Source organism: Myotis daubentonii, chromosome 3 (genome assembly GCF_963259705.1).
Source record: "Myotis daubentonii chromosome 3, mMyoDau2.1, whole genome shotgun sequence".
NCBI classification, from domain to species: Eukaryota; Metazoa; Chordata; class Mammalia; order Chiroptera; family Vespertilionidae; genus Myotis; species Myotis daubentonii.
In genome coordinates this window covers 126888606-126903372 of record NC_081842.1, presented here as the reverse complement: position 1 = coordinate 126903372, position 14767 = coordinate 126888606, and the positions used below count along the sequence as shown (strand labels likewise).

The following is a 14767-nucleotide window of genomic DNA, read 5'->3' as shown; positions in this document are numbered from 1 at the left end:
ACATGCACATGTAAAAGGCTTTCATACATACATATCTCCCTCAGAAAGTCATATGGAGGGACACCCCTGGCAGTCTTCTGTTTCTTTACATCTTTGATGACACGGTAGACCAAATTTTGAAAATATCTTTTTCTCATTGAAACTTGGTCAAATTGGGGTGCACTCACCTATCTTTTTTTCTTAGGTCACAGATGCCTTGTGCTTTAAGTTCACAGGGTCACTATTACCGCCCCCCCCCCTTTTTTCACTGTGATAAAATACACATATAAATTTACCACTTTAACAATTTTTAAGTGGACAGCTCCGTAGTGGTACATATATTCATAATGTTGTACAAACATCACCACCATCCATTTCCAGAACTTTTTTATCTTCCCAAACTGAAACTCTGTACCCATTAAACACTAACTTCTCATTTTCCCATCAGCCCCTGGCAAATACCATTACTTTCTATCTCTCTGAACTTGACTACTCTAGAAACCTCATATCAGTGGAAATATCTAGTATCATCTATCTTGTGACTGGCTTATTTCACTGAGCATAATGTCCCCAATATTCACTCATGTTGTAGCATATGTCAGAAATTCCTTCCTTTTTCATGGCTGAATAATGTTTCATTGTATGTATATATCATGTTTTGTTTATTGATCCCTCCATTGGTGGACATTTTGGTTGCTTCCACCTTTTGGCTATTGTGAATACTGCTGCTCTGAACATGAGTGTACAAATATTTATTTGAGGCCTTGTCTTCAATTCTTTGGTGTATATAATAATTCTATTTATTTTTTTTCTAGATAAACACCTTTCTTACATGAGCTAAGCTAGGGAAAAGGATTTATTTGCCCCTCCGGGCTTTGATTTTCCTCAGATAGAACTCCAGCTCTTGCCCTGAAGCACATAGCCATCTGCTCGGCCACACTGGCCTGATCTTGAAGTGATGCATGCAAGAAGACTGCTGATTTTGGCATTCTTTTTACTTTCATCATATTTCTTCTGAAATTTCTTTGATCATTTTTTGTTTAAAATCTCTTCTTCCTCAGGAATCGGCTTGGCCCCCTTCTTGCAGCCCGGGGACAGTGCATAGCGGGACTCTTAGTGTTGTTGGTACAGTGTGCTGTCAATGAGAACGATGCAGTTTTTTACCAGGGTCTTAGTGCGGACCAGTTTGTTGTTAGAAGCATTGTAGACAATGTCAATAATCCTTGTTTTGTGCATACAGCACTCTGAGCCCCAAGAGAAGTTGCCCACGTCCAGCCTCAAGGCTCAGTACTTGTTGTCGCCCCACACAGGGACTGTGTGTGCTGCGGGGTCCAATCTTAGTATTGGCAGCAGGGATCCCAGCTCATAGTTTTGCTTCTTGTGAGAGGGCTTCCTCTTGCCCTCGGTCTTGTGGCATTTGTGCCATTTGTCCTGAGAGATACCCACTGCTTGGCCTTAAATTTTTTAAAAAATATATTTTTATTGATTTAAGAAAGGAAGAGAGAGAGAGAGAGAGAGAGAGAGAGAGAGAGAGAGAGAGAGAGAGAGAAACATCAATGATGAGAGAGAATCATCAGTTGGTTGCCTCCTGCACGTCCGACACAGGGGATCAAACCTGCAACCTGGGCATGTGCCCCGATTGGGAATTGAACCATGCCCTCCTGGTTTCATAGATTGATGCTCACCCACTGAGCCATGCCAGCAAGGTTCTATTTTAAAATTTTTGAAGACCTACTATATTCCACAGCAGCAATAGGATTTTACATCCCCACCAACAGTGCATAAGGATTTCACATCCTTGCCAACACTTGTTATTTTTGTATTTTCAGTGTTTGTGGGTTTTGTTTTTTTTATAGTAGTCATCCTAATGGATAGATGTAATATCTCATTGTGGTTTTAATTTGAATTTCCCTAAATATTAGTGATGAGCAACTTTTCTTGTGCTTGTTGGCCATTTGTATATCTCCTTTGGAGGAATGTCTATTCAAGTCCTTTGCCTATTTTTAAATCATGTTGTTTATTTTTTGTTGTTGAGTCAGAGCGTTATTTTTAGAGGCTCCTACAATTCCCATTTTCTGCTTCCCTGCCCCCTCTCTTCCTCAGGGTCTGGCAGGCTGGCCATCCTGCCCCCAGGGAGCAAAACAGACAAGTAGGAACATGACTCATCACAAGGCATTTTTACCATTTGCATTTTGGGTCCACATAAGTATAGGCTCCATCAAACATATCAACATGGGAACTTGCAGAACAAGTAAATTAGGAACTGAATGCTTAGATTACAAGAAGTTCTGGCCCTCGTATATAATTACTTTCAGAAAGAACAGCTACAGATCAAGCATTTAAAAATCTGCAATAGATATGTCTTAACTTTAATCTTGTTTTTATTTATTTTATTATTTTTTAATTTAAATTCTTTATTGTTTAAAGTATTACATATGTCTCCTTTTTCCACCATTGACCTCTCCCCAGCTGTTTCCCGCCCCGAGGACATGCCCTCACCCCTCTACTGTTTGTGTCCATGGGTTACGCTCATATACATGCATACAAGTCCTTTGGTTGATCTCTAACCCTCTTGCCCCTGCCTTCCCTCTGAGGTTGGACAGTCTGTTCAATGTTGTTATGTTTCTGGATCCATTTTTGCTCATCAGTTTATGTTGATTATTATATTCCACAGATGAGTGACATCATGTGATATTTATCTTTTTCCAACTGGCTTATTTCATTTAGCATAATGCTTTCCAGGTCCATCTATGCTGTTATGATAAGAGTTCCTTCTTATTTACAGCAGTGTAGTATTCCATTGTGTAAAGCTTCTGCACAGCAAAAGAAACCATCAACAAAACAATAAGAAAGCCCACTACATGGGAGAAGATATTTTCCAATGTTACATCCAATAAGGGTTTAATCTCCAAAATTTATGGGGAACTCATACAACTTAACAAAGGAAGATAAACAATCTAATAAAAAAATGGGCAAAGGACCTAAATAGACACTTTTTGAAAGAGGACCTACAGAAGGCCAGAGACTTGTGAAAACATGCTCAAAGTCACTAATCATCCAAGAGATGCAAATCAAAACGACAATGAGGTAGCATCTCACACCTGTCAGAATGGTTATCATCAACAAATCAACAAACGACAAGTGCGGGCAAGGATGTGGTGAAAAAGGAACCCTCATGCACTGCTGGTGGGAATGCAGACTGGTACAGCCACTGTGGAAAACGGTATGGAGTTTCTTCAAAAAATTAAAAATGGAACTCCCATTGACCAGTAATCCCACTTGTAGGAATATATCCCAAGAAATCAGAAACACCAATCAGAAAGGATATATGCACCCCTATGTTCATACAGCACAATTTACCATAGCTAAGATTTGAAAACAGCCTAAGTGCCCATCAGCAGGTGAGTGGATTAAAAACTTTGGTACATCTACACAATGGAATAATATTGTTTTTAATACTAGATAGCAAGTATTAACTATAGCAAGATAGATACCAAGGCTTGCATATTATAGCTTTGTAATCCTGAAGGGCACACCTACTAGCTCCAGCTTTCGAAGCCAGACATTCTATAGGTGCTCTATAAAATTCTTTCATGTGGGAGATAACCATGACTTAGGGTTTTTTCCAAGTTGAAATGACTGTTTCCATCTTAACGGCATAGAATATCCATATTCTAATGTTTAAACATAAAACTTTTTCTTCAGGAAAATCATGCTTGAAAGCTATGAATACCGTCAGTAGAGATGAGTAGTTGAAGCAGTGTTGGGAGACCTATGCCCGGGCCTTGGGTCTCCCTTCCCCCTTCCTCCACTTAAGTTGGGGGCTCTAATTTGTGGAAAGATTTCTCATTATAATTATATATTTTTAAGCTATAAAATATAATTATACTTTTATAGCTCTACTTAGCGTTTCTATTTCTTAAGTTTTAGTCATCTAAGCCTTTCTAGAAACTTTTTCATTTCACTGAATCATCTAACTTGTTGGCATACAGTTATACTTAGTATTTCTTTATTAGCATTTAAATTTTTGTAGAGTTGGTAGTGCTGTTCCTTCTTTCATTTCTACTATTAGTTATTTATGTCTTCTCTCTTCCTTTCTTGCCCAGTCTAATACACACACAAATACACACACACACTCTCACAGGTGTCCAAAAAACAGGAATAATTATTGATTCCAATGGGTTAAATCTGAAAAGAAAGAGACATCAATTGAACTATCAGTTATTAAGTTTATATACATATTTGGGGGATAGCATATATATTTTAATCCTCACCTGAGGATATGGTTTTATTGATTTTTAGAGAGGGAGGAAGGGAGAGAGAGAGAAACATTGATATGAGAAACATAAATCTGTATCCTCCTGTTTGCACCCTGACCAGGGATCAAACCCACAACTAGGCATGTGCCCTGATAATGAAATAATGAAACCATAATATTTTGGTGTACAGATGATGTTCCAGCTAACTGAGCCACCCGGCCAGTGCCTAGCAAATATTTTTAGTGTATTATTTAAAATTTCTGTTGACTATTTTCTTTTTATTTTATTTTATTTTTTTAATTAAATCTTTATTGTTCAGATTATTACATTTGTTCCTCTTTTTTCCCCCCATAATTGCCCTCCTTCCAGTTCCCGCCCCTCCCTCCACCCTCACTCCCCACCCACTGTCCTCATCTATAGGTGCATGATTTTTGTCCAGTCTCTTCCTGCATCTCCCACACCCCTTTCCCCCCCAAGAATAGTCAGTCCATTCCCTTTCTATGTCCCTGATTCTATTATGATCACCAGATTATTTGTTCACTTGATTCTTAGATTCACTTGTTGATAGATGCATGTTTGTTGTTCATAATTTGTATCTTTACCTTTTTCTTCTTCTTCCTCTTCTTAAAGGATACCTTTCAGCATTTCATATAATACTGGCTTGGTGGTGATGAACTCCTTTAGCTTTTCCTTATCTGTGAAGCTCTTTATCTGACCTTCAGTTCTGAATGATAGCGTTGCTGGATAAAGTAATCTTGGTTGTAGGTTCTTGGTATTCATCACTTTGAATATTTCTTGCCATTCCCTTCTGGCCTGCATGGTTTCTGTTGAGAAATCAGCTGACAGTAGTATGGGTATTCCCTTGTAGGTAACTGAGTTTCTCTCTCTTGCTGCTTTTAAGATTCTCTCTTTGTCTTTTGCTCTTGGCATTTTAATTATGATGTGTCTTGGTGTGGTCCTCTTTGGATTCCTTTTGTTTGGAGTTCTCTGCACTTCCTGGACCTGTAAGTCTATTTCTTTCACCAGGTGGGGGAAGTTTTCTGTCATTATTTCTTCAAATAGGTTTTCAATATCTTGCTCTCTCTCTTCTTCTGGCACCCCTATAATTCTGATGTTGGTACGCTTGAAGCTATCCCAGAGGCTCCTTATACTATTTTTGTATTCTTTTTTCATTTTGCTTTTCCAGTTGGGTGTTTTTTGCTTCTTCGCATTTTGAATCTTTGACTTGATTCTTGCGCTCCTCTGGTCTGCTGTTGGGAGTCTGTATAGTATTCGTTATTTCAGTCAGTGTATGCTTAATTTCTAGTTGGTTCTTTATCACAACATCGAGGGTCTCATTAGATTTCTTGAGGATCTCACTACATTTATTGGCAGTTTCTAGAAAATTATTGAAAGACCTTAAAATTGCGGTTTTTAGCTCTATATCCTCCATTTCTGTCATGTTTCTTTGTCTCTGCATTTTTTATGCTTTCTTGGTGCACCCCCTTGTGGTCTTTGTGTGCAGTCTTGTTGTAGTTAAGCCTTGATTGTTGTCGGCAATACTGGGGGTGATTTGACCTCCAGGCCAACTGGCTATGAGAGTCAGCTGTGTCTGCAGTGGGAGAACTTCTGTGCTGGATCTCTAGGGCGGTGCTAATCTAGCGTTTGCCTGAGGCTATCCGGCAAATGGCTCTGTGCAGGGCTTTGGTGGGGCGGGTGCCCGGGGATCTACAGGGCGGGCGGAGTGAGCAGTTATGGCTGCTCTCAGTTCCGTCCCTAGGGGCTCTGCCTCACAGAGTCCCAGTAACCACAGCAAACCTCGGAGAGAAAGGTGCCTTCGAGTTCCCGACCGAAGCCAGACAGTCCCGCTTCTCCGGTTTGAGTCTGGGTCCCTAGAGACTCGCCCGGATCTGGAGCTCAGAGTCTGAAACTCCCTCCCGATTGAAAACAACAACTGTGCCCTCCACTGCCAGCCCGCTCTGCGCGCACTCCGCACCTGAGTATTTCACTTCAGCACTGCGCCTCCTCTGAGTCTGGGTATGATATTCTCTTTCCTCCTAGTTGTAGAATTTCCACTCAGCCAGCATTCCTGTGGTTCTGGATGATGTCCGTTCTGTCTTTTAGTTGTATTTTTGATTGTTTGTTCAAGGCAGCAATCTCTGGCGTTAACCTATGCCGCCATCTTTTATTTTCTTTTTAAAATTGAGATATAATTCACACCATAAGATCTATCCTTTCAAAATGTACAATTTAGTGATTTTTGTATATTAACAAAGTTTTGCAACCATCTCCATCTAATTCTAGAACATTTCATCCCCCTACACACACATACAAACCCTATATTCATTAGCAGTCACTCCCTATTTCTCCTCTTCCCACCACCTTCCAACCAATCATATGTCTACTTTTTGTCTGTATGGATTTTCCTATTCTAGGCATTTTATATTAAAGAAATCCTAGAAAATGTAACTTTTTGTATCTAGTTATTTCACTTAACATAATGCTTTTATAAGTACCGCGCGCTAACCGACTGCACCACTGGAGCTCCGAACATAATGTTTTTAAAGTTCATCCATTTTCTAGTACATATTAGTATTTCATTCTTTTTGTGGCAAATACTATTTTATTCTATACTTACACCACATTCTGTTTATCCATTTATCTGTTGATGGACATTTAGGTTGTTTCTATCTTTTGGTTATTATGAATAATGCTACCATGAATACTCATGTACAAGTTTTTGTGTGGACATGTTGTTAATTTTCTTGAATATATACCTAAGAGTAGATTTCTGGATCACATGGTATCTCTGTGTTCCACTTTTTGAAGAAGTACCAAACTGTTTCCAATGTGGCTGAACCATGTTACTGTACATTCACACCAGCAATGCGGGGAGCGGGCCTAAGCTGACAGTCAGACATCCCTCTTGCAGTTTAGGACCCCTTGCTCCTCACCTCCTGCTTGCTCGCTGCTCCTTACTGCTTGGCTCACTGCTCCTTAGCACTGCCCGGGAGGTGGGAGAGGCTCCCACCACCACCGGCTGTGCTTGCCAGCCATGAGCCTGACTTCTGGCTGAGTGGTGCTCCCCCTGTGGGAACACACTGACCACCAGGGGGCAGCTCCTGTGTGCCGGGAGCCGGTCCATCCTTGCTGTCAAGGGACCTGGCATATATGGCATACTGTTCTTAATATGTTTGCTCACCTTCTTGGCGCTGTGTTTTAACCAAGGTCACCTCTCCGAGAAAGGTTGTTTCCCCAGGTAGGGATTTTCCCCTGAAGTTAGGGAGGGAATATAACCCCTCAACTAAGTGCCAGGCGGGTAATTAATCCCTTTAACTACGAACAATCATGCTTAAACTACATAATCTTTTCTCCCTGGAATGGAGATAAGAAACGCCCTAACCTTTGTAATAGAGATTGATAGGATTGAATCAACTGGTATAAATACAGTTGTAACAAGACAGAAACACTCAGAACTCAGAACACAGAGCCTACACAGAACGTTCTCTAGAGACAGAAGAACTTCACTGGAGAGAGCATGCCGGAGGATCCTGGAGAGGGACTGGCCTCGGAGCCTAGAGACAGAGCCTAGCGGGAGAACATGGCAAGGGATCCTGGACTGAACCTGACTACAGAAATTGCCAAGAGAACCTGACTAGAACCTGGTGACTGAACCTGGACAGAACCTGGCTGGAGAACCTAGCGAGGGAACATGGCTACAGAACCTGGCTGGAGATCCGAAGCAGAGCCTCTCTGGAGATCAAGACCAGAACTTGGCTGGAGATCCTGGCTAGGCTGCTGATCAACTGAACGCTGTCTCCGTGACATTCCTTCTTTGCCGACTCCGTCCACACCTTTGGGGAACCCCTGGACCAGCTGGGGTCGGACCCCGGCATCTGGCGCCCGAACAGGGACCCCTAGGTAAGCGCCCCGCACTCGGGACGGCTAGAACTCCACCATAGGAAGAGGGTGGATAGTTTTCGCCGACTCCGTCCACACCTTTGGGAACCCCTGGAACAGGATTCCCATAGGTAAGCCCCCCCCCATTGAGAACCCCCACACTCGGGACGGATAGGACTCCACCAGGGTGCTGCAAACCCCCCTACAGAGGATAAGTAGGGTAAGAAGGTGGATAGTACAGAACTTAGATTGAGAAGATGTGCCATACTGAGTCCAAAGAAAGAAGACTGTATTGATCTTTACATTAAGAAGATGTGCCATACTGAGTCTAAAGAAAAAAGACTCCGTATTGATCTTTTAACACATATGCTTGCTAGCAGAGGAGTTAAGGTTACTCCCAGTCAGATGGAACATTTTATACAAGAAATATATCCATGCTTTTCTGAGGAAGGAAAGGTGCCGGAAAGGTAAATGTAGAGGCATGGGAGAAGGTAGGCCCAAGGAGCCTTATCCTTAACCCCACTGCAGCCTTTCCACCCCGGGAAAGTGCAGGATTGGCAAGCTCTCCCTGGGATGATAGATCAGGACTCAGGTAATAGCGGAAAGCGCCAATCCTACTCTTAAAATGGATATAAGAGAGCATTTCAGGTTTTTCTTTTCAATGCTTGCTTTTAAAAAATAAAAAAGGGGGAATTTGCCGGGAGCCGGTCCATCCTTGCTGTCAAGGGACCTGGCATATATGGCATACTGTTCTTAATATGTTTGCTCACCTTCTTGGCGCTGTGTTTTAACCAAGGTCACCTCTCCGAGAAAGGTTGTTTCCCCAGGTAGGGATTTTCCCCTGAAGTTAGGGAGGGAATAAAACCCCTTAACTAAGTGCCAGGCGGGTAATTAATCACTTTAACTACAAACAATCATGCTTAAGCTGCATAATCTTTACTCCCTGGAATGGAGATAAGAAAGGCCCTAACCTTTGTAATAGAGATTGATAGGATTGAATCAACTGGTATAAATACAGATGTAACTAGACAGAGACACAGAACTCAGAACACAGAACTTAGAACACAGGGCTTGGAAGACAGGACCAAGAGAGACAGAGTCTAGGCACAGAACCTACACAGAACGTTCTCTAGGGACAGAAGAACTTCGCTGGCGAGAGCATGCCAGAGGATCCTGGACAGGGACTGGCCTCGGAGCCTGGAGGCAGAGCCTGGCAAGAGAGCATGGCAGGGGATCCTGGACTGAACCTGACTGCGGAGATTGGCAGGAGAGCCTGACTAGAACCTGGTGACTGAACCTGACTGGAGAACCTGAGCAGAACTTCTCTGGAGATCGAGACCAGAACTTGGCTGGAGATCCTGGCTAGGCTGCTGATCAACTGAACCCTGTCTCCGTGTCCTTCCTTCTTCGCCGACTCCGTCTACACCTTTGGGGAACCCCTGGACCCACTGGGGCAGGACCCCGGCACCTGTGTTGAGCATCTACCCTCTGGTGGTCAGTGCACATCATAGTGACCAGTTGTTGTGGTCATTCTGCTGTAATGGTCGCTTAGGCTTTTATTATATAGATTTTTATTGTTATTGTTCAAAGTTTTACATATGTCCCCTTTTTTTCTCCCACTGACTCCTTATAGCCTATCCCAGCCCCCTACCACAGGCCTTCACCTCGCTATTGTCTGTGTCCATGTGATACCATAGATGCGTACAAGTTCTTTGGTTGATCTCTTTCCACCCATCCACCCTTGGTTATTTTATATAATTCTTTTTATATTACTAAATTCAGTTTGCTAGAATTTTGTTAAGGTATTTTGTATTCAAATTTGTGAGAAATATTGGTATGTAATTGTTTTTCCTTTGTGATGTCTTTATGTAGTTTTAGTTTCAGGGCAATTTTGGCTTCATAAAATGAACTCAGAAATATCCCCTCTCTTTTATTTTCTGGAAGTGTATGTGAAGAATTGATGTTAATTATTCCTGAAATTTTTTGTAGAATTCAGCAGTAAACCCATCTGGTCCTGGGCCTTTGTTATGGACATTTATTATTATTATTACTAGAGGCCCGGTGCACAAAAATTTGTGCACTCGGGGTTGGGGGTGGTCCCTCAGCCAGGCCTGTGCCCTCTCGCAGTCTGGGACCCCTCAGGAGATAACGACCTGCTGGCTTAGGCCTGCTCCCGGGTGGCAGAGGGCAAGCCTAATCCCTAGGTGCAGCCCCTGGTCGGGCTCAGAGCAGAGCTGATTGGGGAGTTGGGGCGCCGCCCCCTGTCATGCACAGAGCAGGGTGGATTGGGAGGTTGTGATGCCACCTTCAGTCACACCCAGGGTAGGGCCGATTGGGGGGTTGGGGCACTGCCCCCTGTCACACTCAAGGCAGGGTCGATGGGGAGGTTGCGGCGCCACCCCCTGTCACGCACAGAGCAGGGCCCATCAGGGGGTTGGGGAGCTCCCCCCTGTCACGCACAGGGCAGGGCCGATCAGGGGGTTGGGGCGCCGCCACTGTCACACTCAGGACAGGGCCGATGGGGAGGTTATGGCTCTACCCCATCACACACAGAGCAGGGCCCGTGGGGTGGGGGGGTGGGGGCGCCACACCCTGTTACACACAGAGCCGCAGAGCGATCAGGGGGCTGGGGAGCTCCCCGCTATCAGGCACAGAGCAGGGCTGATAGGGGGTTGGGGCGCTTTCCCCTGTCACGAATAGAGCAGGGCCAATAGGGAGCTTGTGGCCCCGCCCCCTGTCACACACAGAGCTGCAGGGCGATCAGGGGGTTTGGGCGCTGCCCCCTGTCACGCTGATCCCGGTGCCGGGAGGCCTTGCAGCTCCGCTGATCCTGGTGCTGGGAGGCATATTGCCGTTTTAGTATATAGAATAGAGGCCTGGTGCATGGGTGGGGGGTGGCTGGTTTGCCCTGAAGGGTTGCTTGGATCAGGGTGGGGGTCCCCACTGGGGTGCCTGGCCAGCCTGGATGAGGGGATGATGGCTGTTTGCAGCTGGTCACACACCCTTCAGGGTGGGGGTCCCCACTGGGGTGCCTGGCCAGTCTGGGCGAGGGGCTGAGGGCTGTTTTCAGGCTGGGAATGAAGCTCCCAACCGCTCCTTTTTTCTTTTTTTTAATTTTTTATTCTGGGCCAGCTTTAGCTCTGAGGCTTGGCTCCAGCTCTGAGGCCTCAGCTGCTGAAAGTAGGTATCTGGTTTGTTTCAGTTCTATAATCGAAACTCTGTATCAACTCCAGCTCTGAGATCCCGGCTCGCTGAAAGCAGGTTTCTGGGGTTTTGTTTAGTTTCTATATTTGTTACAATGTTCAAACTGCAGGCTCAGAGGCCGGCAAGGCAGGTGGGGAACATTGGAGTCCTCCGTCACTGAAGCAAGCAAGCCTCATGTTCAGTTTAAGCTGCCTGGCTGCTGGCCGTCATCTTGGCTGGCAGTTAATTTGCATATCTCGCTGATTAGCCAATGGGAAGGGTAGCGGTTGTACGCCAATTACCATGTTTCTCTTTTATTAGATAGGATTATTATTATTATTATTATTACCAATTCAATCTCTTTACTAGTTAGGGGTTTATTCAAATTTTCTATTTTTTCTTCAGTCTGTTTTGGAAGTTTGTGTCTTATTTCCCATTTCATTTATGTTATCTAATTTACTGGTGTACAACTGTTCATATTATTCTCTTAAAATTATTTTTATTTCTGTAAGTAGTAGTAATGTTTTGTATTTCATTCCTGATTGTAGTAATTGAATCATTTTTATTCTTCACCAGTATAGCCAAAGACTTGTCAATTTTGTTGATTTTTTTCAAAGAATAAAACTTTGGTTTTATTGATTTCTCTATTATTTCTTTTTAAAAAATCCTCACCCAAGGTTATGTTTTTTATTGATTATTAGAGAGAGGAAGGATAAAAGAGGAAGAGAGGAACATTGATGTGAGAGAGAGAAACATAGATCAGTTGTGTCCTGTATACCATGATCAGGGATCAAACCTGCAACCTTTTGGTGTATGGGATGATGCTCCAACCAACTGAGCTACCCAGCCAGGGTATTGTTTTCTTTTTTATTTGTCAATTACAGTTGACATTTAATATTATTTTATATTAGTTTCAGGTGTACAATGTAGTTGTTAAGCCTTTATATAATTTACAAAATGATCGCCTGGGTAAGCCTAGCACCCACCTGGCACCATAGTTATTTCTATATTATTAACTTCCCTATGCTGTACTTTACATCCCTATTACTATTTTGTAACAATCAATTTGTACTTCTTTTTTTTTAAATCCTCACCAGAGGATATTTTTTTCGTTAATCTTTTAGAGATGATCTTTTCGAGAGAGTGGAAGGGAGGGGCAGACACAGAGGGAGAAACATTGATGTGAGAAAGACAAATACATTGGTTGCTTCCTGCATGGGCCATGACTGGGCCAGGGTTTGAATGCAACTGAGGCACAAGCCCTTGACAGGAATCAAACCCTCGATCCTTCAGTCCAAGGGTCAATGCTTTAACCACTGCGCAACCTGCTAGGCCCCAATTTGTGCTTCTTAATCCCTTCACCTTTTTCACTCTCCCTATTGTTTTTCTGTTCTCTACTTACTTATTGCTGTGTTAATTAATGTTCTAATCCAGCCGTGGGCAAACTACGGCCCGTTTGAAATGAATAAAACTATTGAAAAAAAAGACCATACCCTTTTATGTAATGATGTTTACTTTGAATTTATATTAGTTCACACAAACACTCCATCCATGCTTTTGTTCGGGCCCTCTGGTCCAGTTTAAGAACCCATTGTGGCCCTCGAGTCAAAAAGTTTGCCCACCCCTGTTCTAATCTATTCTTGTCTTCCATATGCTGGATTTGAATTTAGTTTGTTCTTTTTCTAGTTTCTTAAAGTGGAAGGTCAGGTTGTTGATTTTAAATCTGTCTTCATTTTTCAGTGTAAGTTTTTTACAGCTATAAATTTCCCTCTGAGCACTAGTTTCACTGCATTCCATGTTTTAGTATGTTGTGTTTTTGTTTTCTTCACCTTCAAGTATTTTCTAATTTCCCTTGTGATTTTTTTTCTCTGACTCATTGGGAGTTTAAGAATATATTTTTTAATTTCCAAGTATTTGTGATTTTTCTAGAATTTCTTCGATTATTAATTCTATTCATTGTGTTCAGAAAACATACTTCAAATGATTTCAGCTTTTTAAAATTTACTGAGTCTTGCTTTGTGGCCTAACATATTGTCTAACCTGGAGAATGTTCCACATGCTCATGAGAATAATGCATATTGTGCTGTTGTGTGTTTTCTATGTGAGGAGGGAGGGCCCCTCAGCCTGGCCTGCGCCCTCTCACAGTCCAGGACCCCTCACTCCTTACCACCCGCCTGCTCGCTGCTCCTTACCTCTTGGCTCACTGCTCCTTAGTGCTGCTTCAGAGGCAGGAGAGGCTCCTGCCACCACTGCTGAGCTAGCCAGATGTGAGCCCGGCTCCTGTCTGAGCAGCGCTCCCCCTGGGAGAGCACACTGACCACCAGGGGATAGCTCCTGCGTTGAGCATCTGCCCCCTGGTGGTCAGTGTGTGTCATAGCGACCAGTCGTTCTGCCAGTTGTTCTGGAGTTTGGTCAATTTGCATATTAGGCTTTTATTATATAGGATTTGTGTGAACTCTTTTTTAGAAAATATATATTTTTATTGATTTCAGAGAGAAAAGGAGAGGGAGAGATAGAAACGTCAATGATGAGAGAGAATCATTGATTGGCTGCCTCCTGCATGCCCCCTACTGGGGATCGAGCCTGCAACTCAGGCATGTGCCCTTGACCCAGGGAGCACATTCTGGGACCTGGCTGGGCTCCTGACCCTCAGGGGTTTCATATTGCAGAGCCTTCTTGCCTGGGAATCTGGGATCTGGAATCCAGGGGCCCCCAGGACATGGAGCAGGCAATTTCCACACCTGCCTACATTGCCAGTTTAGCACTGGGGTTGGTAAGCCCAGTGAGGGCAGGGGGCAGATAATCACAGTGACAACAGTGAGTGCTTAGTACCTGTCAAGCACCTGGCTGTGAGCCTTACGTGCATAGTTTAATGCACACCCAGTAACATTCCAATGAGGCTGGTACTATTATCATACCCATTTTATAGATGAAGAAACAGAGACTCAGAGGTTACACAGGTCTAACTGGCAGAGTCTGTGTGACTCCAAAGTCACCACGTCACCACGTCCCTCTGCTACCCCCAACCCTCGGGTGGGTGGCATTGTTAAGTTCAGCTTTTCTGTCCCTCCTCCTCTGGGACACCCGATGAGCAGCAGGGCTGAGCAGAGGAGGAGAGACGGGGCTCTGGGGGACCTAACAGGGGACCTGGCCATTATTTCTCTAGATCCCAGCGATAAAGAATCAATAAGGAAAAAGACTTGCTGTTTCCAGGCTGTTCTAATGTATCTTCTTCCCACTAATGGAAACTAGTATGCCATGGGCTATTGGACCCTGCAGGCCAGGGGGAGGGACGGAGAGGTCAGCTGTTCTGCCTGCTTGCCGGCCTGCCCTTACCTCGAGTTGCCCTTTGTGTGTGGGGTGCCTTGGCCTTGGCCTTGTGCCGCCTGCTTCCCCGTGCCACCCATCCCTGATTCCCATTCACCATCGGAGGATGGGAGCTGGCCTGCTGGGGAAGGGACCAAAAG

The 14767-nt window shown here is 43.9% G+C and overlaps 1 pseudogene; it reads right to left on the bottom strand.

Annotated features, from left to right (window-relative positions):
- Positions 1–835: 835 nt before the first annotated feature.
- LOC132231895 (small ribosomal subunit protein eS8-like) overlaps positions 836–14767 on the bottom strand; it is a 139950-nt pseudogene continuing 126018 nt past the window's right edge.